Source organism: Triturus cristatus, chromosome 6, assembly GCF_964204655.1.
Source record: "Triturus cristatus chromosome 6, aTriCri1.1, whole genome shotgun sequence".
Lineage (NCBI taxonomy): Eukaryota > Metazoa > Chordata > Amphibia > Caudata > Salamandridae > Triturus > Triturus cristatus.
In genome coordinates, this window is record NC_140589.1 from 100,666,870 (window position 1) to 100,689,878 (window position 23,009).

At 43.5% G+C, this 23,009-nt stretch overlaps 20 non-coding genes across 20 annotated transcripts; all 20 read right to left on the bottom strand.

Annotated features, from left to right (window-relative positions):
- Positions 1 to 1,205: 1,205 nt before the first annotated feature.
- On the bottom strand, positions 1,206 to 1,288 carry TRNAL-AAG (transfer RNA leucine (anticodon AAG)). The gene has a single exon. It is a non-coding gene; the product is annotated as a tRNA-Leu (tRNA).
- A 2,260-nt stretch (positions 1,289 to 3,548) lies between these two features.
- TRNAL-CAG (transfer RNA leucine (anticodon CAG)) lies at positions 3,549 to 3,631 on the bottom strand. Its single transcript has one exon. It is a non-coding gene; the product is annotated as a tRNA-Leu (tRNA).
- Positions 3,632 to 5,639: 2,008 nt separating this feature from the next.
- On the bottom strand, positions 5,640 to 5,722 carry TRNAL-CAG (transfer RNA leucine (anticodon CAG)). The gene has a single exon. It is a non-coding gene; the product is annotated as a tRNA-Leu (tRNA).
- Positions 5,723 to 7,465: 1,743 nt separating this feature from the next.
- On the bottom strand, positions 7,466 to 7,548 carry TRNAL-AAG (transfer RNA leucine (anticodon AAG)). The gene has a single exon. It is a non-coding gene; the product is annotated as a tRNA-Leu (tRNA).
- Positions 7,549 to 7,734: 186 nt separating this feature from the next.
- TRNAL-CAG (transfer RNA leucine (anticodon CAG)) lies at positions 7,735 to 7,817 on the bottom strand. The gene has a single exon. It is a non-coding gene; the product is annotated as a tRNA-Leu (tRNA).
- A 632-nt stretch (positions 7,818 to 8,449) lies between these two features.
- Positions 8,450 to 8,532, bottom strand: TRNAL-UAG (transfer RNA leucine (anticodon UAG)). Its single transcript has one exon. It is a non-coding gene; the product is annotated as a tRNA-Leu (tRNA).
- Positions 8,533 to 9,556: 1,024 nt separating this feature from the next.
- On the bottom strand, positions 9,557 to 9,639 carry TRNAL-AAG (transfer RNA leucine (anticodon AAG)). Its single transcript has one exon. It is a non-coding gene; the product is annotated as a tRNA-Leu (tRNA).
- Positions 9,640 to 10,932: 1,293 nt separating this feature from the next.
- On the bottom strand, positions 10,933 to 11,015 carry TRNAL-UAG (transfer RNA leucine (anticodon UAG)). Its single transcript has one exon. It is a non-coding gene; the product is annotated as a tRNA-Leu (tRNA).
- A 2,002-nt stretch (positions 11,016 to 13,017) lies between these two features.
- Positions 13,018 to 13,100, bottom strand: TRNAL-AAG (transfer RNA leucine (anticodon AAG)). The gene has a single exon. It is a non-coding gene; the product is annotated as a tRNA-Leu (tRNA).
- A 186-nt stretch (positions 13,101 to 13,286) lies between these two features.
- On the bottom strand, positions 13,287 to 13,369 carry TRNAL-CAG (transfer RNA leucine (anticodon CAG)). The gene has a single exon. It is a non-coding gene; the product is annotated as a tRNA-Leu (tRNA).
- Positions 13,370 to 14,001: 632 nt separating this feature from the next.
- Positions 14,002 to 14,084, bottom strand: TRNAL-UAG (transfer RNA leucine (anticodon UAG)). The gene has a single exon. It is a non-coding gene; the product is annotated as a tRNA-Leu (tRNA).
- Positions 14,085 to 15,107: 1,023 nt separating this feature from the next.
- TRNAL-AAG (transfer RNA leucine (anticodon AAG)) lies at positions 15,108 to 15,190 on the bottom strand. Its single transcript has one exon. It is a non-coding gene; the product is annotated as a tRNA-Leu (tRNA).
- A 186-nt stretch (positions 15,191 to 15,376) lies between these two features.
- On the bottom strand, positions 15,377 to 15,459 carry TRNAL-CAG (transfer RNA leucine (anticodon CAG)). Its single transcript has one exon. It is a non-coding gene; the product is annotated as a tRNA-Leu (tRNA).
- Positions 15,460 to 17,198: 1,739 nt separating this feature from the next.
- TRNAL-UAG (transfer RNA leucine (anticodon UAG)) lies at positions 17,199 to 17,281 on the bottom strand. The gene has a single exon. It is a non-coding gene; the product is annotated as a tRNA-Leu (tRNA).
- Positions 17,282 to 18,182: 901 nt separating this feature from the next.
- On the bottom strand, positions 18,183 to 18,265 carry TRNAL-UAG (transfer RNA leucine (anticodon UAG)). Its single transcript has one exon. It is a non-coding gene; the product is annotated as a tRNA-Leu (tRNA).
- Positions 18,266 to 19,283: 1,018 nt separating this feature from the next.
- Positions 19,284 to 19,366, bottom strand: TRNAL-AAG (transfer RNA leucine (anticodon AAG)). Its single transcript has one exon. It is a non-coding gene; the product is annotated as a tRNA-Leu (tRNA).
- A 186-nt stretch (positions 19,367 to 19,552) lies between these two features.
- Positions 19,553 to 19,635, bottom strand: TRNAL-CAG (transfer RNA leucine (anticodon CAG)). The gene has a single exon. It is a non-coding gene; the product is annotated as a tRNA-Leu (tRNA).
- A 632-nt stretch (positions 19,636 to 20,267) lies between these two features.
- TRNAL-UAG (transfer RNA leucine (anticodon UAG)) lies at positions 20,268 to 20,350 on the bottom strand. The gene has a single exon. It is a non-coding gene; the product is annotated as a tRNA-Leu (tRNA).
- A 1,287-nt stretch (positions 20,351 to 21,637) lies between these two features.
- Positions 21,638 to 21,720, bottom strand: TRNAL-CAG (transfer RNA leucine (anticodon CAG)). Its single transcript has one exon. It is a non-coding gene; the product is annotated as a tRNA-Leu (tRNA).
- A 632-nt stretch (positions 21,721 to 22,352) lies between these two features.
- Positions 22,353 to 22,435, bottom strand: TRNAL-UAG (transfer RNA leucine (anticodon UAG)). The gene has a single exon. It is a non-coding gene; the product is annotated as a tRNA-Leu (tRNA).
- Positions 22,436 to 23,009: the final 574 nt, after the last annotated feature.

The following is a 23,009-nucleotide window of genomic DNA, read 5'->3' on the forward strand; positions in this document are numbered from 1 at the left end:
GACAAGAGGAGAACGGAATAACGTGCCAGGTGAAGACCAACAGATGCAACTTCCATCAGATGTTAACCTGATAAAGGAGATTAAATCTCCAAAAGGCATGCCAGAAGTGGGATTCGAACCCACGCCTCCAAAGGAGACGGTGGCCTAAACACATCACCTTAGACCTCTCGGCCACCCTGACAGTATAGGCTTTTAAGAAATGAATAAAAGTTACTCAGAAACGTCTACCTCCATGCAAGCCTGAAATAATTTAAACCTTCAAACACAAGGTGCAACTTTATGCACAGGACAATAAACACAGAAGAACACATACGAAAGCACTTTATTTCACAGGTATACAGTTTTCATGCTTTCAGAACACCACATACCTCTCACCAGCTATTTAGGGTCCTGTATCCGACTCACAACATTTCCTTGCCTGCGACCTCTCTCTCTACACAAACAACTACAGCACAGGAAGTAGGAAGGCAATAGGTGGGGCAGTTTATGCAAATTTATGCTGCCAATGTGCCTTGCAGATTCATGCAGGATTTCTAGATCCTTGCTGGATACAAGAGAGTAGGCCTTGTTCCAGATAAACTATCCCTAGCAGGGAAAGTCTGAGCACAGGCACTCTTTTGCTCTTTAGCCCCTGGCCTGGGACTCACCCTCACTTGCTGAGGCGTGAAATTCTGCATACCAACTTTGCACAGAAGGTATGTTTGTGGTTGTTTGGGGATGGGTGGGAGGTCAAGAGCAGGGAAAAGCAGGTCTTCTTCACTACTAGACTCCTCTTCTATGCCTCCCTGCCATTCACTCACTCTGTCTTTGTTTCATTCTCTCCTTCCACAACACTCCTTCTCACTCACTCGCTCTATCACTTGTATTTTTGCCCTTGCTCTGCATTCTATAGTGGAAACATCTCTTGAATGAAGCATCTGAAAATGACGTGACATAAAATTTAAAACCTCCTTATTGGAAACCTAAAACATCACAAGACTTAATGTAACCCATTTCTTTCATAAAAAAGATTTTTAAAGTACCCCACAAAAGAAATATAAAACACCACGAGTGCTAGAAGAATATTACATTAACGTTAAAGATAGAATAGGGCAAATGCATTTGCAGTTGAAACTGAAGTTTGGTACTTATTCAGATATTATTTACATTGCCAATTTTTAGCTGAGATTCTAAAGGAACTGAGAGAGAAAATGGAATTCAAGTTTTGTCAGAAGTGGGATTCGAACCCATGCCTCCATGAGAGACTGCGGCCTTAACGCAGCGCCTTAGACCACTCGGCCATCCTGACCCCATGCTGCTTTTTCATCTAAAGGGTGAGAAAGATATTAGGAACCAAAAAATGCACAGAGCTTAGGCCAATAGTGGCTAGAGCAAGAAAAAAACTCACTGCACTCTTCCAAGAAGACAATCCTATAAGACACTGCGAGGGAAATGATCATATTTCTCAAGAAAAAAAGTAGAGTAAACACAGGACTGTCAGAAGTGGGATTTGAACCCACGCCTCCAGAGGAGACTGCGACCTGAACGCAGCGCCTTAGACTTGCTTTCCCAGCATCTACCAGAGGCCAAACAGCCATGCAGGTGAGGTACTGAAAAGGAATGCCCTCAATTTACTTATCCTATTATATGCACTTCCAACAGATCTTTGAACAATCTGTACAGAGCAGGACCTATGGAGAACTCTTTAGAACTTTGAGGCGAACAAAGAGAAAGTGCTATTCACCAGCCACTTGAACGGCTCAAAGCTGCTTTGAAATTGAGACAATAGCCACCTCTTGGCTGGCTAAAGCAATTTCAACAAAGGATCTAAAAGTCACAACATAGGGTGGAGTATGCAAATTTAAGCAGCCCCTGATCAAAGCCCTAAGGAAATTGCTGTAAGTGTGCTGGAGTCCAGTTGTCTACCAGATGCATGGCATTCTTCTAAATTTGCAGGGCCCGTCTGGCCAGGGCATACAAGAGCATGACTCTTCCAGATGACCTCTTACATGGGTCCTATGCTCATTTGGTAAGGATTGCGCTTTGTCAGCAAGACGTTATAGAACCTAAATATATGAGAAACCCCATCTCTCTTGAAAAGAGGAGAACGGAATAACGTGCCAGGTGAAGACCAACAGATGCAACTTCCATCAGATGTTAACCTGATAAAGGAGATTAAATCTCCAAAAGGCATGCCGGAAGTGGGATTCGAACCCACACCTCCAAAGGAGACTGTGGCCTAAACACAGCACCTTAGACCTCTCGGCCATCCTGACAGTATAGGCTTTTAAGAAATTAATAAAAGTTACTCAGAAACGTCTACCTCCATGCAAGCCTGAAATAATTTAAACCTTCAAACACAAGGTGCAACTTTATGCACAGGACAATAAACACAGAAGAACACATACGAAAGCACTTTATTTCACAGGTTTACAATTTTCATGCTTTTAGAACACCACATACCTCTCACCAGCTATTTAGGGTCCTGTATCCGACTCACAACATTTCCTTGCCTGCGACCTCTCTCTCTACACAAACAACTACAGCACAGGAAGTAGGAAGGCAATAGGTGGGGCAGTTTATGCAAATTTATGCTGCCAATGTGCCTTGCAGATTCATGCAGGATTTCTAGATCCTTGCTGGATACAAGAGAGTAGGCCTTGTTCCAGATAAACTATCCGTAGCAGGGAAAGTCTGAGCACAGGCACTCTTTTGCTCTTTAGCCCCTGGCCTGGGACTCACCCTCACTTGCTGAGGAGTGAAATTCTGCATGCCAACTTTGCACAGAAGGTATGTTTGTGGTTGTTTGGGGATGGGTGGGAGGTCAAGAGCAGGGAAAAGCAGGTCTCCTTCACTACTAGACTCCTCTTCTATGCCTCCCTGCCATTCACTCACTCTGTCTTTGTTTCATTCTCTCCTTCCACAACACTCCTTCTCACTCACTCGCTCTATCACTTGTATTTTTGCCCTTGCTCTGCATTCAATAGTGGAAACATCTCTTGAATGAAGCATCTGAAAATGACGTGACATAAAATTTAAAACCTCCTTATTGGAAACCTAAAACATCACAAGACTTAATGTAACCCATTTCTTTCATAAAAAAGATTTTTAAAGTACCCCACAAAACAAATATAAAACACCACGAGTGCTAGAAGAATATTACATTAACGTTAAAGATAGAATAGGGCAAATGCATTTGCAGTTGAAACTGAAGTTTGGTACTTATTCAGATATTATTTACATTGCCAATTTTTAGCTGAGATTCTAAAGGAACTGAGAGAGAAAATGGAATTCAAGTTTTGTCAGAAGTGGGATTCGAACCCACGCCTCCAGGAGAGACTGCGGCCTTAAAGCAGCGCCTTAGACCACTCGGCCATCCTGACCCCATGCTGCTTTTTGATCTAAAGGGTGGGAAATATATTAGGAACCAAAAAATGCACAGAGCTTAGGCCAATAGTGGCTAGAGCAAGAAAAAAACTCACTGCACTCTTCCAAGAAGACAATCCTATAAGCCACTGCGAGGGAAATGATCATATTTCTCAAGAAAAAAAGTAGAGTAAACACAGGACTGTCAGAAGTGGGATTTGAACCCACACCTCCAGAGGAGACTGCGACCTGAACGCAGCGCCTTAGACCACTCGGCCATCCTGACTTGCTTTCCCAGCATCTTCCAGAGGCCAGACAGCCATGCAGGTGAGGTACTGAAAAGGAATGCCCTCAATTTATTTATCCTATTATATGCCCTTCCAACAGATCTTTGAACAATCTGTACAGAGCAGGACCTATGGAGAACTCTTTAGAACTTTGAGGCGAACAAAGAGAAAGTGCTATTCACCAGCAACTTGAACGGCTCAAAGCTGCTTTGAAATTGAGACAATAGCCACCTCTTGGCTGGCTAAAGCAATTTCAACAAGGGATCTCAAAGTCACAACATAGGGTGGAGTATGCAAATTTAAGCAGCCCCTGATCAAAGCCCTGAGGAAATTGCTGTAAGTGTGCTGGAGTCCAGTTGTCTACCAGATGAATGGCATTCTTCCAAATTTGCAGGGCCCGTCTGGCCAGGGCATACAAGAGCATGACTCTTCCAGATGACCTCTTACATGGGTCCTATGCTCATTTGGTAAGGATTGCGCTTTGTCAGCAAGACGTTATAGAACCTAAATATATGAGAAACCCCATCTCTCTTGACAAGAGGTGAACGGAATAACGTGCCAGGTGAAGACCAACAGATGCAACTTCCATCAGATGTTAACCTGATAAAGGAGATTAAATCTCCAAAAGGCATGTCAGAAGTGGGATTCAAACCCACGGCTCCAAAGGAGACCGTGGCCTAAACACAGCGCCTTAGACCTCTCGGCCATCCTGACAGTATAGGCTTTTAAGAAATAAATAAAAGTTACTCAGAAACGTCTACCTCCATGCAAGCCTGAAATAATTTAAACCTTCAAACACAAGGTGCAACTTTATGCACAGGACAATAAACACAGAAGAACATATACGAAAGCACTTTATTTCACAGGTTTACAGTTTTCATGCTTTTAGAACACCACATACCTCTCACCAGCTATTTAGGGTCCTGTATCCGACTCACAACATTTCCTTGCCTGCGACCTCTCTCTCTACACAAACAACTACAGCACAGGAAGTAGGAAGGCAATAGGTGGGGCAGTTTATGCAAATTTATGCTGCCAATGTGCCTTGCAGATTCATGCAGGATTTCTAGATCCTTGCTGGATACAAGAGAGTAGGCCTTGTTCCAGATAAACTATCCGTAGCAGGGAAAGTCTGAGCACAGGCACTCTTTTGCTCTTTAGCCCCTGGCCTGGGACTCACCCTCACTTGCTGAGGAGTGAAATTCTGCATGCCAACTTTGCACAGAAGGTATGTTTGTGGTTGTTTGGGGATGGGTGGGAGGTCAAGAGCAGGGAAAAGCAGGTCTCCTTCACTACTAGACTCCTCTTCTATGCCTCCCTGCCATTCACTCACTCTGTCTTTGTTTCATTCTCTCCTTCCACAACACTCCTTCTCACTCACTCGCTCTATCACTTGTATTTTTGCCCTTGCTCTGCATTCAATAGTGGAAACATCTCTTGAATGAAGCATCTGAAAATGACGTGACATAAAATTTAAAACCTCCTTATTGGAAACCTACAACATCACAAGACTTAATGTAACCCATTTCTTTCATAAAAAAGATTTTTAAAGTACCCCACAAAACAAATATAAAACACCACGAGTGCTAGAAGAATATTACATTAACGTTAAAGATAGAATAGGGCAAATGCATTTGCAGTTGAAACTGAAGTTTGGTACTTATTCAGATATTATTTACATTGCCAATTTTTAGCTGAGATTCTAAAGGAACTGAGAGAGAAAATGGAATTCAAGTTTTGTCAGAAGTGGGATTCGAACCCACGCCTCCAGGAGAGACTGCGGCCTTAAAGCAGCGCCTTAGACCACTCGGCCATCCTGACCCCATGCTGCTTTTTCATCTAAAGGGTGGGAAATATATTAGGAACCAAAAAATGCACAGAGCTTAGGCCAATAGTGGCTAGAGGAAGAAAAAAACTCACTGCACTCTTCCAAGAAGACAATCCTATAAGCCACTGCGAGGGAAATGATCATATTTCTCAAGAAAAAAAGTAGAGTAAACACAGGACTGTCAGAAGTGGGATTTGAACCCACACCTCCAGAGGAGACTGCGACCTGAACGCAGCGCCTTAGACCACTCGGCCATCCTGACTTGCTTTCCCAGCATCTTCCAGAGGCCAGACAGCCATGCAGGTGAGGTACTGAAAAGGAATGCCCTCAATTTATTTATCCTATTATATGCCCTTCCAACAGATCTTTGAACAATCTGTACAGAGCAGGACCTATGGAGAACTCTTTAGAACTTTGAGGCGAACAAAGAGAAAGTGCTATTCACCAGCCACTTGAACGGCTCAAAGCTGCTTTGAAATTGAGACAATAGCCACCTCTTGGCTGGCTAAAGCAATTTCAACAAGGGATCTCAAAGTCACAACATAGGGTGGAGAATGCAAATTTAAGCAGCCCCTGATCAAAGCCCTGAGGAAATTGCTGTAAGTGTGCTGGAGTCCAGTTGTCTACCAGATGCATGGCATTCTTCCAAATTTGCAGGGCCCGTCTGGCCAGGGCATACAAGAGCATGACTCTTCCAGATGACCTCTTACATGGGTCCTATGCTCATTTGGTAAGGATTGCGCTTTGTCAGCAAGACGTTATAGAACCTAAATATATGAGAAACCCCATCTCTCTTGACAAGAGGAGAACGGAATAACGTGCCAGGTGAAGACCAACAGATGCAAATTCCATCAGATGTTAACCTGATAAAGGAGATTAAATCTCCAAAAGGCATGTCAGAAGTGGGATTAAAACCCACGCCTCCAAAGGAGACTGTGGCCTAAACACAGCACCTTAGACCTCTCGGCCATCCTGACAGTATAGGCTTTTAAGAAATGAATAAAAGTTACTCAGAAACGTCTACCTCCATGCAAGCCTGAAATAATTTAAACCTTCAAACACAAGGTGCAACTTTATGCACAGGACAATAAACACAGAAGAACACATACGAAAGCACTTTATTTCACAGGTATACAGTTTTCATGCTTTTAGAACACCACATACCTCTCACCAGCTATTTAGGGTCCTGTATCCAACTCACAACATTTCCTTGCCTGCGACCTCTCTCTCTACACAAACAACTACAGCACAGGAAGTAGGAAGGCAATAGGTGGGGCAGTTTATGCAAATTTATGCTGCCAATGTGCCTTGCAGATTCATGCAGGATTTCTAGATCCTTGCTGGATACAAGAGAGTAGGACTTGTTCCAGATAAACTATCCCTAGCAGGGAAAGTCTGAGCACAGGCACTCTTTTGCTCTTTAGCCCCTGGCCTGGGACTCACCCTCACTTGCTGAGGAGTGAAATTCTGCATGCCAACTTTGCACAGAAGGTATGTTTGTGGTTGTTTGTGGTTGTTTGGGGATGGGTGGGAGGTCAAAAGCAGGGAAAAGCAGGTCTCCTTCACTACTAGACTCCTCTTCTATGCCTCCCTGCCATTCACTCACTCTGTCTTTGTTTCATTCTCTCCTTCCACAACACTCCTTCTCTATCACTCGCTCTATCACTTGTATTTTTGCCCTTGCTCTGCATTCAATAGTGGAAACATCTCTTGAATGAAGCATCTGAAAATGACGTGACATAAAATTTAAAACCTCCTTATTGGAAACCTAAAACATCACAAGACTTAATGTAACCCATTTCTTTCATAAAAAAGATTTTTAAAGTACCCCACAAAAGAAATATAAAACACCACGAGTGCTAGAAGAATATTACATTAACGTTAAAGATAGAATAGGGCAAATGCATTTGAAACTGAAGTTTGGTACTTATTCAGATATTATTTACATTGCCAATTTTTAGCTGAGATTCTAAAGGAACTGAGAGAGAAAATGGAATTCAAGTTTTGTCAGAAGTGGGATTTGAACCCACGCCTCCAGGAGAGACTGCGGCCTTAACGCAGCGCCTTAGACCACTCGGCCATCCTGACCCCATGCTGCTTTTTCATCTAAAGGGTGAGAAAGATATTAGGAACCAAAAAATGCACAGAGCTTAGGCCAATAGTGGCTAGAGCAAGAAAAAAACTCACTGCACTCTTCCAAGAAGACAATCCTATAAGCCACTGCGAGGGAAATGATCATATTTCTCAAGAAAAAAATTAGAGTAAACACAGGACTGTCAGAAGTGGGATTTGAACCCACGCCTCCAGAGGAGACTGCGACCTGAACGCAGCGCCTTAGACCACTCGGCCATCCTGACTTGCTTTCCCAGCATCTTCCAGAGGCCAGACAGCCATGCAGGTGAGGTACTGAAAAGGAATGCCCTCAATTTATTTATCCTATTATATGCACTTCCAACAGATCTTTGAACAATCTGTACAGAGCAGGACCTATAGAGAACTCTTTAGAACTTTGAGGCGAACAAAGAGAAAGTGCTATTCACCAGCCACTTGAACGGCTCAAAGCTGCTTTGAAATTGAGACAATAGCCACCTCTTGGCTGGCTAAAGCAATTTCAACAAGGGATCTCAAAGTCACAACATAGGGTGGAGTATGCAAATTTAAGCAGCCCCTGATCAAAGCCCTAAGGAAATTGCTGTAAGTGTGCTGGAGTCCAGTTGTCTACCAGATGCATGGCATTCTTCCAAATTTGCAGGGCCCGTCTGGCCAGGGCATACAAGAGCATGACTCTTCCAGATGACCTCTTACATGGGTCCTATGCTCATTTGGTAAGGATTGCGCTTTGTCAGCAAGACGTTATAGAACCTAAATATATGAGAAACCCCATCTCTCTTGACAAGAGGAGAACGGAATAACGTGCCAGGTGAAGACCAACAGATGCAACTTCCATCAGATGTTAACCTGATAAAGGAGATTAAATCTCCAAAAGGCATGTCAGAAGTGGGATTCGAACCCACGCCTCCAAAGGAGACTGTGGCCTAAACACAGCACCTTAGACCTCTCGGCCATCCTGACAGTATAGGCTTTTAAGAAATGAATAAAAGTTACTCAGAAACGTCTACCTCCATGCAAGCCTGAAATAATTTAAACCTTCAAACACAAGGTGCAACTTTATGCACAGGACAATAAACACAGAAGAACACATACGAAAGCACTTTATTTCACAGGTATACAGTGTTCATGCTTTTAGAACACCACATACCTCTCACCAGCTATTTAGGGTCCTGTATCCGACTCACAACATTTCCTTGCCTGCGACCTCTCTCTCTACACAAACAACTACAGCACAGGAAGTAGGAAGGCAATAGGTGGGGCAGTTTATGCAAATTTATGCTGCCAATGTGCCTTGCAGATTCATGCAGGATTTCTAGATCCTTGCTGGATACAAGAGAGTAGGCCTTGTTCCAGATAAACTATCCGTAGCAGGGAAAGTCTGAGCACAGGCACTCTTTTGCTCTTTAGCCCCTGGCCTGGGACTCACCCTCACTTGCTGAGGAGTGAAATTCTGCATGCCAACTTTGCACAGAAGGTATGTTTGTGGTTGTTTGGGGATGGGTGGGAGGTCAAGAGCAGGGAAAAGCAGGTCTCCTTCACTACTAGACTCCTCTTCTATGCCTCCCTGCCATTCACTCACTCTGTCTTTGTTTCATTCTCTCCTTCCACAACACTCCTTCTCACTCACTCGCTCTATCACTTGTATTTTTGCCCTTGCTCTGCATTCAATAGTGGAAACATCTCTTGAATGAAGCATCTGAAAATGACGTGACATAAAATTTAAAACCTCCTTATTGGAAACCTACAACATCACAAGACTTAATGTAACCCATTTCTTTCATAAAAAAGATTTTTAAAGTACCCCACAAAAGAAATATAAAACACCACGAGTGCTAGAAGAATATTACATTAACGTTAAAGATAGAATAGGGCAAATGCATTTGCAGTTGAAACTGAAGTTTGGTACTTATTCAGATATTATTTACATTGCCAATTTTTAGCTGAGATTCTAAAGGAACTGAGAGAGAAAATGGAATTCAAGTTTTGTCAGAAGTGGGATTTGAACCCACGCCTCCAGGAGAGACTGCGGCCTTAACGCAGCGCCTTAGACCACTCGGCCATCCTGACCCCATGCTGCTGTTTCATCTAAAGGGTGAGAAAGATATTAGGAACCAAAAAATGCACAGAGCTTAGGCCAATAGTGGCTAGAGCAAGAAAAAAACTCACTGCACTCTTCCAAGAAGACAATCCTATAAGCCACTGCGAGGGAAATGATCATATTTCTCAAGAAAAAAATTAGAGTAAACACAGGACTGTCAGAAGTGGGATTTGAACCCACGCCTCCAGAGGAGACTGCGACCTGAACGCAGCGCCTTAGATCTCTCGGCCATCCTGACAGTATAGGCTTTTAAGAAATGAATAAAAGTTACTCAGAAACGTCTACCTCCATGCAAGCCTGAAATAATTTAAACCTTCAAACACAAGGTGCAACTTTATGCACAGGACAATAAACACAGAAGAACACATACGAAAGCACTTTATTTCACAGGTATATAGTTTTCATGCTTTTAGAACACCACATACCTCTCACCAGCTATTTAGGGTCCTGTATCTGACTCACAACATTTCCTTGCCTGCGACCTCTCTCTCTACACAAACAACTACAGCACAGGAAGTAGGAAGGCAATAGGTGGGGCAGTTTATGCAAATTTATGCTGCCAATGTGCCTTGCAGATTCATGCAGGATTTCTAGATCCTTGCTGGATACAAGAGAGTAGGCCTTGTTCCAGATAAACTATCCGTAGCAGGGAAAGTCTGAGCACAGGCACTCTTTTGCTCTTTAGCCCCTGGCCTGGGACTCACCCTCACTTGCTGAGGAGTGAAATTCTGCATGCCAACTTTGCACAGAAGGTATGTTTGTGGTTGTTTGGGGATGGGTGGGAGGTCAAGAGCAGGGAAAAGCAGGTCTCCTTCACTACTAGACTCCTCTTCTATGCCTACCTGCCATTCACTCACTCTGTCTTTGTTTCATTCTCTCCTTCCACAACACTCCTTCTCACTCACTCGCTCTATCACTTGTATTTTTGCCCTTGCTCTGCATTCAATAGTGGAAACATCTCTTGAATGAAGCATCTGAAAATGACGTGACATAAAATTTAAAACCTCCTTATTGGAAACCTAAAACAGCACAAGACTTAATGTAACCCATTTCTTTCATAAAAAAGATTTTTAAAGTACCCCACAAAAGAAATATAAAACACCACGAGTGCTAGAAGAATATTACATTAACGTTAAAGATAGAATAGGGCAAATGCATTTGCAGTTGAAACTGAAGTTTGGTACTTATTCAGATATTATTTACATTGCCAATTTTTAGCTGAGATTCTAAAGGAACTGAGAGAGAAAATGGAATTAAAGTTTTGTCAGAAGTGGGATTTGAACCCACGCCTCCAGGAGAGACTGCGGCCTAAACGCAGCGCCTTAGACCACTCGGCCATCCTGACCCCATGCTACTTTTTCATCTAAAGGGTGAGAAAGATATTAGGAACCAAAAAATGCACAGAGCTTAGGCCAATAGTGGCTAGAGCAAGAAAAAAACTCACTGCACTCTTCCAAGAAGACAATCCTATAAGCCACTGCGAGGGAAATGATCATATTTCTCAAGAAAATAATTAGAGTAAACACAGGACTTTCAGAAGTGGGATTTGAACCCACGCCTCCAGAGGAGACTGCGACCTGAACGCAGCACCTTAGACCACTCGGCCATCCTGACTTGCTTTCCCAGCATCTTCCAGAGGCCAGACAGCCATGCAGGTGAGGTACTGAAAAGGAATGCCCTCAATTTATTTATCCTATTATATGCACTTCCAACAGATCTTTGAACAATTTGTACAGAGCAGGACCTGTGGAGAACTCTTTAGAACTTTGAGGCGAACAAAGAGAAAGTGCTATTCACCAGCCACTTGAACGGCTCAAAGCTGCTTTGAAATTGAGACAATAGCCACCTCTTGGCTGGCTAAAGGAATTTCAACAAGGGATCTCAAAGTCACAACATAGGGTGGAGTATGCAAATTTAAGCAGCCCCTGATCAAAGCCCTAAGGAAATTGCTGTAAGTGTGCTGGAGTCCAGTTGTCTACCAGATGCATGGCATTCTTCCAAATTTGCAGGGCCCGTCTGGCCAGGGCATACAAGAGCATGACTCTTCCAGATGACCTCTTACATGGGTCCTATGCTCATTTGGTAAGGATTGCGCTTTGTCAGCAAGACGTTATAGAACCTAAATATATGAGAAACCCCATCTCTCTTGACAAGAGGAGAACGGAATAACGTGCCAGGTGAAGACCAACAGATGCAACTTCCATCAGATGTTAACCTGATAAAGGAGATTAAATCTCCAAAAGGCATGTCAGAAGTGGGATTCGAACCCATGCCTCCAAAGGAGACGGTGGCCTAAACACAGCACCTTAGACCTCTCGGCCATCCTGACAGTATAGGCTTTTAAGAAATGAATAAAAGTTACTCAGAAACGTCTACCTCCATGCAAGCCTGAAATAATTTAAACCTTCAAACACAAGGTGCAACTTTATGCACAGGACAATAAACACAGAAGAACACATACGAAAGCACTTTATTTCACAGGTATACAGTTTTCATGCTTTTAGAACACCACATACCTCTCACCAGCTATTTAGGGTCCTGTATCCGACTCACAACATTTCCTTGCCTGCGACCTCTCTCTCTACACAAACAACTACAGCACAGGAAGTAGGAAGGCAATAGGTGGGGCAGTTTATGCAAATTTATGCTGCCAATGTGCCTTGCAGATTCATGCAGGATTTCTAGATCCTTGCTGGATACAAGAGAGTAGGCCTTGTTCCAGATAAACTATCCCTAGCAGGGAAAGTCTGAGCACAGGCACTCTTTTGCTCTTTAGCCCCTGGCCTGGGACTCACCCTCACTTGCTGAGGCGTGAAATTCTGCATACCAACTTTGCACAGAAGGTATGTTTGTGGTTGTTTGGGGATGGGTGGGAGGTCAAGAGCAGGGAAAAGCAGGTCTCCTTCACTACTAGACTCCTCTTCTATGCCTCCCTGCCATTCACTCACTCTGTCTTTGTTTCATTCTCTCCTTCCACAACACTCCTTCTCACTCACTCGCTCTATCACTTGTATTTTTGCCCTTGCTCTGCATTCTATAGTGGAAACATCTCTTGAATGAAGCATCTGAAAATGACGTGACATAAAATTTAAAACCTCCTTATTGGAAACCTAAAACATCACAAGACTTAATGTAACCCATTTCTTTCATAAAAAAGATTTTTAAAGTACCCCACAAAAGAAATATAAAACACCACGAGTGCTAGAAGAATATTACATTAACGTTAAAGATAGAATAGGGCAAATGCATTTGAAACTGAAGTTTGGTACTTATTCAGATATTATTTACATTGCCAATTTTTAGCTGAGATTCTAAAGGAACTGAGAGAGAAAATGGAATTCAAGTTTTGTCAGAAGTGGGATTCGAACCCACGCCTCCATGAGAGACTGCGGCCTTAACGCAGCGCCTTAGACCACTCGGCCATCCTGACCCCATGCTGCTTTTTCATCTAAAGGGTGAGAAAGATATTAGGAACCAAAAAATGCACAGAGCTTAGGCCAATAGTGGCTAGAGCAAGAAAAAAACTCACTGCACTCTTCCAAGAAGACAATCCTATAAGCCACTGCGAGGGAAATGATCATATTTCTCAAGAAAAAAAGTAGAGTAAACACAGGACTGTCAGAAGTGGGATTTGAACCCACGCCTCCAGAGGAGACTGCGACCTGAACGCAGCGCCTTAGACCACTCGGCCATCCTGACTTGCTTTCCCAGCATCTACCAGAGGCCAAACAGCCATGCAGGTGAGGTACTGAAAAGGAATGCCCTCAATTTACTTATCCTATTATATGCACTTCCAACAGATCTTTGAACAATCTGTACAGAGCAGGACCTATGGAGAACTCTTTAGAACTTTGAGGCGAACAAAGAGAAAGTGCTATTCACCAGCCACTTGAACGGCTCAAAGCTGCTTTGAAATTGAGACAATAGCCACCTCTTGGCTGGCTAAAGCAATTTCAACAAAGGATCTCAAAGTCACAACATAGGGTGGAGTATGCAAATTTAAGCAGCCCCTGATCAAAGCCCTAAGGAAATTGCTGTAAGTGTGCTGGAGTCCAGTTGTCTACCAGATGCATGGCATTCTTCCAAATTTGCAGGGCCCGTCTGGCCAGGGCATACAAGAGCATGACTCTTCCAGATGACCTCTTACATGGGTCCTATGCTCATTTGGTAAGGATTGCGCTTTGTCAGCAAGACGTTATAGAACCTAAATATATGAGAAACCCCATCTCTCTTGACAAGAGGAGAACGGAATAACGTGCCAGGTGAAGACCAACAGCTGCAACTTCCATCAGATGTTAACCTGATAAAGGAGATTAAATCTCCAAAAGGCATGCCAGAAGTGGGATTCGAACCCACGCCTCCAAAGGAGACTGTGGCCTAAACACAGCACCTTAGACCTCTCGGCCATCCTGACAGTATAGGCTTTTAAGAAATGAATAAAAGTTACTCAGAAACGTCTACCTCCATGCAAGCCTGAAATAATTTAAACCTTCAAACACAAGGTGCAACTTTATGCACAGGACAATAAACACAGAAGAACACATACGAAAGCACTTTATTTCACAGGTATACAGTTTTCATGCTTTTAGAACACCACATACCTCTCACCAGCTATTTAGGGTCCTGTATCCGACTCACAACATTTCCTTGCCTGCGACCCCTCTCTCTACACAAACAACTACAGCACAGGAAGTAGGAAGGCAATAGGTGGGGCAGTTTATGCAAATTTATGCTGCCAATGTGCCTTGCAGATTCATGCAGGATTTCTAGATCCTTGCTGGATACAAGAGAGTAGGACTTGTTCCAGATAAACTATCCCTAGCAGGGAAAGTCTGAGCACAGGCACTCTTTTGCTCTTTAGCCCCTGGCCTGGGACTCACCCTCACTTGCTGAGGCGTGAAATTCTGCATACCAACTTTGCACAGAAGGTATGTTTTGGTTGTTTGGGGATGGGTGGGAGGTCAAGAGCAGGGAAAAGCAGGTCTCCTTCACTGCTAGACTCCTCTTCTATGCCTCCCTGCTATTCACTCACTCTGTCTTTGTTTCATTCTCTCCTTCCACAATACTCCTTCTCACTCACTCGCTCTATCACTTGTATTTTTGCCCTTGCACTGCATTCTATAGTGGAAACATCTCTTGAATGAAGCATCTGAAAATGACGTGACATAAAATTTAAAACCTCCTTATTGGAAACCTAAAACATCACAAGACTTAATGTAACCCATTTCTTTCATAAAAAAGATTTTTAAAGTACCCCACAAAAGAAATATAAAACACCACGAGTGCTAGAAGAATATTACATTAACGTTAAAGATAGAATAGGGCAAATGCATTTGCAGTTGAAACTGAAGTTTGGTACTTATTCAGATATTATTTACATTGCCAATTTTTAGCTGAGATTCTAAAGGAACTGAGAGAGAAAATGGAATTCAAGTTTTGTCAGAAGTGGGATTTGAACCCACGCCTCCAGGAGAGACTGCGGCCTTAACGCAGCGCCTTAGACCACTCGGCCATCCTGACCCCATGCTGCTTTTTCATCTAAAGGGTGAGAAAGATATTAGGAACCAAAAAATGCACAGAGCTTAGGCCAATAGTGGCTAGAGCAAGAAAAAAACTCACTGCACTCTTCCAAGAAGACAATCCTATAAGCCACTGCGAGGGAAATGATCATATTTCTCAAGAAAAAAATTAGAGTAAACACAGGACTGTCAGAAGTGGGATTTGAACCCACGCCTCCAGAGGAGACTGCGACCTGAACGCAGCGCCTTAGACCACTCGGCCATCCTGACTTGCTTTCCCAGCATATTCCAGAGGCCAGACAGCCATGCAGGTGAGGTACTGAAAAGGAATGCCCTCAATTTATTTATCCTATTATATGCACTTCCAACAGATCTTTGAACAATCTGTACAGAGCAGGACCTATGGAGAACTCTTTAGAACTTTGAGGCGAACAAAGAGAAAGTGCTATTCACCAGCCACTTGAACGGCTCAAAGCTGCTTTGAAATTGAGACAATAGCCACCTCTTGGCTGGCTAAAGCAATTTCAACAAGGGATCTCAAAGTCACAACATAGGGTGGAGTATGCAAATTTAAGCAGCCCCTGATCAAAGCCCTGAGGAAATTGCTGTAAGTGTGCTGGAGTCCAGTTGTCCACCAGATGAATGGCATTCTTCCAAATTTGCAGGGCCCGTCTGGCCAGGGCATACAAGAGCATGACTCTTCCAGATGACCTCTTACATGGGTCCTATGCTCATTTGGTAAGGATTGCGCTTTGTCAGCAAGACGTTATAGAACCTAAATATATGAGAAAGCCCATCTCTCTTGACAAGAGGAGAACGGAATAACGTGCCAGGTGAAGACCAACAGATGCAACTTCCATCAGATGCTAACCTGATAAAGGAGATTAAATCTCCAAAAGGCATGTCAGAAGTGGGATTCGAACCCACGGCTCCAAAGGAGACCGTGGCCTAAACACAGCGCCTTAGACCTCTCGGCCATCCTGACAGTAAAGGCTTTTAAGAAAAGAATAAAAGTTACTCAGAAACGTCTAGCTCCATGCAAGCCTGAAATAATTTAAACCTTCAAACACAAGGTGCAACTTTATGCACAGGACAATAAACACAGAAGAACACATACGAAAGCACTTTATTTCACAGGTATACAGTTTTCATGCTTTTAGAACACCACATACCTCTCACCAGCTATTTAGGGTCCTGTATCCGACTCACAACATTTCCTTGCCTGCGACCTCTCTCTCTACACAAACAACTACAGCACAGGAAGTAGGAAGGCAATAGGTGGGGCAGTTTATGCAAATTTATGCTGCCAATGTGCCTTGCAGATTCATGCAGGATTTCTAGATCCTTGCTGGATACAAGAGAGTAGGCCTTGTTCCAGATAAACTATCCGTAGCAGGGAAAGTCTGAGCACAGGCACTCTTTTGCTCTTTAGCCCCTGGCCTGGGACTCACCCTCATTTGCTGAGGAGTGAAATTCTGCATGCCAACTTTGCACAGAAGGTATGTTTGTGGTTGTTTGGGGATGGGTGGGAGGTCAAGAGCAGGGAAAAGCAGGTCTCCTTCACTACTAGACTCCTCTTCTATGCCTCCCTGCCATTCACTCACTCTGTCTTTGTTTCATTCTCTTCTTCCACAACACTCCTTCTCACTCACTCGCTCTATCACTTGTATTTTTGCCCTTGCTCTGCATTCAATAGTGGAAACATCTCTTGAATGAAGCATCTGAAAATGACGTGACATAAAATTTAAAACCTCCTTATTGGAAACCTAAAACATCACAAGACTTAATGTAACCCATTTCTTTCATAAAAAAGATTTTTAAAGTACCCCACAAAAGAAATATAAAACACCACGAGTGCTAGAAGAATATTACATTAACGTTAAAGATAGAATAGGGCAAATGCATTTGCAGTTGAAACTGAAGTTTGGTACTTATTCAGATATTATTTACATTGCCAATTTTTAGCTGAGATTCTAAAGGAACTGAGAGAGAAAATGGAATTCAAGTTTTGTCAGAAGTGGGATTCGAACCCACGCCTCCAGGAGAGACTGCGGCCTAAACGCAGCGCCTTAGACCACTCGGCCATCCTGACCCCATGCTACTTTTTCATCTAAAGGGTGAGAAAGATATTAGGAACCAAAAAATGCACAGAGCTGAGGCCAATAGTGGCTAGAGCAAGAAAAAAACTCACTGCACTCTTCCAAGAAGACAATCCTATAAGCCACTGCGAGGGAAATGATCATATTTCTCAAGAAAATAATTAGAGTAAACACAGGACTTTCAGAAGTGGGATTTGAACCCACGCCTCCAGAGGAGACTGCGACCTGAACGCAGCACCTTAGACCACTCGGCCATCCTGACTTGCTTTCCCAGCATCTTCCAGAGGCCAGACAGCCATGCAGGTGAGGTACTGAAAAGGAATGCCCTCAATTTATTTATCCTATTATATGCACTTCCAACAGATCTTTGAACAATCTGTACAGAGCAGGACCTATGGAGATCTCTTTAGAACTTTGAGGCGAACAAAGAGAAAGTGCTATTCACCAGCCACTTGAACGGCTCAAAGCTGCTTTGAAATTGAGACAATAGCCACCTCTTGGCTGGCTAAAGCAATTTCAACAAGGGATCTCAAAGTCACAACATAGGGTGGAGTATGCAAATTTAAGCAGCCCCTGATCAAAGCCCTAAGGAAATTGCTGTAAGTGTGCTGGAGTCCAGTTGTCTACCAGATGCATGGCATTCTTCCAAATTTGCAGGGCCCGTCTGGCCAGGGCATACAAGACCATGACTCTTCCAGATGACCTCTTACATGGGTCCTATGCTCATTTGGTAAGGATTGCGCTTTGTCAGCAAGACGTTATAGAACCTAAATATATGAGAAACCCCATCTCTCTTGACAAGAGGAGAACGGAATAACGTGCCAGGTGAAGACCAACAGATGCAACTTCCATCAGATGTTAACCTGATAAAGGAGATTAAATCTCCAAAAGGCATGCCAGAAGTGGGATTCGAACCCACGCCTCCAAAGGAGACTGTGGCCTAAACACAGCGCCTTAGACCTCTCGGCCATCCTGACAGTATAGGCTTTTAAGAAATGAATAAAAGTTACTCAGAAACGTCTACCTCCATGCAAGCCTGAAATAATTTAAACCTTCAAACACAAGGTGCAACTTTATGCACAGGACAATAAACACAGAAGAACACATACGAAAGCACTTTATTTCACAGGTATACAGTTTTCATGCTTTTAGAACACCACATACCTCTCACCAGCTATTTAGGGTCCTGTATCCGACTCACAACATTTCCTTGCCTGCGACCTCTCTCTCTACACAAACAACTACAGCACAGGAAGTAGGAAGGCAATAGGAGGGGCAGTTTATGCAAATTTATGCTGCCAAGGTGCCTTGCAGATTCATGCAGGATTTCTAGATCCTTGCTGGATACAAGAGAGTAGGACTTGTTCCAGATAAACTATCCCTAGCAGGGAAAGTCTGAGCACAGGCACTCTTTTGCTCTTTAGCCCCTGGCCTGGGACTCACCCTCACTTGCTGAGGCGTGAAATTCTGCATACCAACTTTGCACAGAAGGTATGTTTGTGGTTGTTTGGGGATGGGTGGGAGGTCAAGAGCAGGGAAAAGCAGGTCTCCTTCACTACTAGACTCCTCTTCCATGCCTCCCTGCCATTCACTCACTCTGTCTTTGTTTCATTCTCTCCTTCCACAACACTCCTTCTCACTCACTCGCTCTATCACTTGTATTTTTGCCCTTGCTCTGCATTCTATAGTGGAAACATCTCTTGAATGAAGCATCTGAAAATGACGTGACATAAAATTTAAAACCTCCTTATTGGAAACCTAAAACATCACAAGACGTAATGTAACCCATTTCTTTCATAAAAAAGATTTTTAAAGTACCCCACAAAAGAAATATAAAACACCACGAGTGCTAGAAGAATATTACATTAACGTTAAAGATAGAATAGGGCAAATGCATTTGAAACTGAAGTTTGGTACTTATTCAGATATTATTTACATTGCCAATTTTTAGCTGAGATTCTAAAGGAACTGAGAGAGAAAATGGAATTCAAGTTTTGTCAGAAGTGGGATTCGAACCCACGCCTCCATGAGAGACTGCGGCCTTAACGCAGCGCCTTAGACCACTCGGCCACCCTGACCCCATGCTGCTTTTTCATCTAAAGGGTGAGAAAGATATTAGGAACCAAAAAATGCACAGAGCTTAGGCCAATAGTGGCTAGAGCAAGAAAAAAACTCACTGCACTCTTCCAAGAAGACAATCCTATAAGCCACTGCGAGGGAAATGATCATATTTCTCAAGAAAAAAAGTAGAGTAAACAGAGGACTGTCAGAAGTGGGATTTGAACCCACGCCTCCAGAGGAGACTGCGACCTGAACGCAGCGCCTTAGACCACTCGGCCATCCTGACTTGCTTTCCCAGCATCTACCAGAGGCCAAACAGCCATGCAGGTGAGGTACTGAAAAGGAATGCCCTCAATTTACTTATCCTATTATATGCACTTCCAACAGATCTTTGAACAATCTGTACAGAGCAGGACCTATGGAGAACTCTTTAGAACTTTGAGGCGAACAAAGAGAAAGTGCTATTCACCAGCCACTTGAACGGCTCAAAGCTGCTTTGAAATTGAGACAATAGCCACCTCTTGGCTGGCTAAAGCAATTTCAACAAAGGATCTCAAAGTCACAACATAGGGTGGAGTATGCAAATTTAAGCAGCCCCTGATCAAAGCCCTAAGGAAATTGCTGTAAGTGTGCTGGAGTCCAGTTGTCTACCAGATGCATGGCATTCTTCCAAATTTGCAGGGCCCGTCTGGCCAGGGCATACAAGAGCATGACTCTTCCAGATGACCTCTTACATGGGTCCTATGCTCATTTGGTAAGGATTGCGCTTTGTCAGCAAGACGTTATAGAACCTAAATATATGAGAAACCCCATCTCTCTTGACAAGAGGAGAACGGAATAACGTGCCAGGTGAAGACCAACAGATGCAACTTCCATCAGATGTTAACCTGATAAAGGAGATTAAATCTCCAAAAGGCATGCCAGAAGTGGGATTCGAACCCACGCCTCCAAAGGAGACTGTGGCCTAAACACAGCACCTTAGACCTCTCGGCCATCCTGACAGTATAGGCTTTTAAGAAATGAATAAAAGTTACTCAGAAACGTCTACCTCCATGCAAGCCTGAAATAATTTAAACCTTCAAACACAAGGTGCAACTTTATGCACAGGACAATAAACACAGAAGAACACATACGAAAGCACTTTATTTCACAGGTATACAGTTTTCATGCTTTTAGAACACCACATACCTCTCACCAGCTATTTAGGGTCCTGTATCCGACTCACAACATTTCCTTGCCTGCGACCTCTCTCTCTACACAAACAACTACAGCACAGGAAGTAGGAAGGCAATAGGTGGGGCAGTTTATGCAAATTTATGCTGCCAATGTGCCTTGCAGATTCATGCAGGATTTCTAGATCCTTGCTGGATACAAGAGAGTAGGACTTGTTCCAGATAAACTATCCCTAGCAGGGAAAGTCTGAGCACAGGCACTCTTTTGCTCTTTAGCCCCTGGCCTGGGACTCACCCTCACTTGCTGAGGCGTGAAATTCTGCATACCAACTTTGCACAGAAGGTATGTTTGTGGTTGTTTGGGGATGGGTGGGAGGTCAAGAGCAGGGAAAAGCAGGTCTCCTTCACTACTAGACTCCTCTTCCATGCCTCCCTGCCATTCACTCACTCTGTCTTTGTTTCATTCTCTCCTTCCACAACACTCCTTCTCACTCACTCGCTCTATCACTTGTATTTTTGCCCTTGCTCTGCATTCTATAGTGGAAACATCTCTTGAATGAAGCATCTGAAAATGACGTGACATAAAATTTAAAACCTCCTTATTGGAAACCTAAAACATCACAAGACGTAATGTAACCCATTTCTTTCATAAAAAAGATTTTTAAAGTACCCCACAAAAGAAATATAAAACACCACGAGTGCTAGAAGAATATTACATTAACGTTAAAGATAGAATAGGGCAAATGCATTTGAAACTGAAGTTTGGTACTTATTCAGATATTATTTACATTGCCAATTTTTAGCTGAGATTCTAAAGGAACTGAGAGAGAAAATGGAATTCAAGTTTTGTCAGAAGTGGGATTCGAACCCAAGCCTCCATGAGAGACTGCGGCCTTAACGCAGCGCCTTAGACCACTCGGCCACCCTGACCCCATGCTGCTTTTTCATCTAAAGGGTGAGAAAGATATTAGGAACCAAAAAATGCACAGAGCTTAGGCCAATAGTGGCTAGAGCAAGAAAAAAACTCACTGCACTCTTCCAAGAAGACAATCCTATAAGCCACTGCGAGGGAAATGATCATATTTCTCAAGAAAAAAAGTAGAGTAAACAGAGGACTGTCAGAAGTGGGATTTGAACCCACGCCTCCAGAGGAGACTGCGACCTGAACGCAGCGCCTTAGACCACTCGGCCATCCTGACTTGCTTTCCCAGCATCTACCAGAGGCCAAACAGCCATGCAGGTGAGGTACTGAAAAGGAATGCCCTCAATTTACTTATCCTATTATATGCACTTCCAACAGATCTTTGAACAATCTGTACAGAGCAGGACCTATGGAGAACTCTTTAGAACTTTGAGGCGAACAAAGAGAAAGTGCTATTCACCAGCCACTTGAACGGCTCAAAGCTGCTTTGAAATTGAGACAATAGCCACCTCTTGGCTGGCTAAAGCAATTTCAACAAAGGATCTCAAAGTCACAACATAGGGTGGAGTATGCAAATTTAAGCAGCCCCTGATCAAAGCCCTAAGGAAATTGCTGTAAGTGTGCTGGAGTCCAGTTGTCTACCAGATGCATGGCATTCTTCCAAATTTGCAGGGCCCGTCTGGCCAGGGCATACAAGAGCATGACTCTTCCAGATGACCTCTTACATGGGTCCTATGCTCATTTGGTAAGGATTGCGCTTTGTCAGCAAGACGTTATAGAACCTAAATATATGAGAAACCCCATCTCTCTTGACAAGAGGAGAACGGAATAACGTGCCAGGTGAAGACCAACAGATGCAACTTCCATCAGATGTTAACCTGATAAAGGAGATTAAATCTCCAAAAGGCATGCCAGAAGTGGGATTCGAACCCACGCCTCCAAAGGAGACTGTGGCCTAAACACAGCACCTTAGACCTCTCGGCCATCCTGACAGTATAGGCTTTTAAGAAATGAATAAAAGTTACTCAGAAACGTCTACCTCCATGCAAGCCTGAAATAATTTAAACCTTCAAACACAAGGTGCAACTTTATGCACAGGACAATAAACACAGAAGAACACATACGAAAGCACTTTATTTCACAGGTATACAGTTTTCATGCTTTTAGAACACCACATACCTCTCACCAGCTATTTAGGGTCCTGTATCCGACTCACAACATTTCCTTGCCTGCGACCTCTCTCTCTACACAAACAACTACAGCACAGGAAGTAGGAAGGCAATAGGTGGGGCAGTTTATGCAAATTTATGCTGCCAATGTGCCTTGCAGATTCATGCAGGATTTCTAGATCCTTGCTGGATACAAGAGAGTAGGCCTTGTTCCAGATAAACTATCCGTAGCAGGGAAAGTCTGAGCACAGGCACTCTTTTGCTCTTTAGCCCCTGGCCTGGGACTCACCCTCATTTGCTGAGGAGTGAAGTTCTGCATGCCAACTTTGCACAGAAGGTATGTTTGTGGTTGTTTGGGGATGGGTGGGAGGTCAAGAGCAGGGAAAAGCAGGTCTCC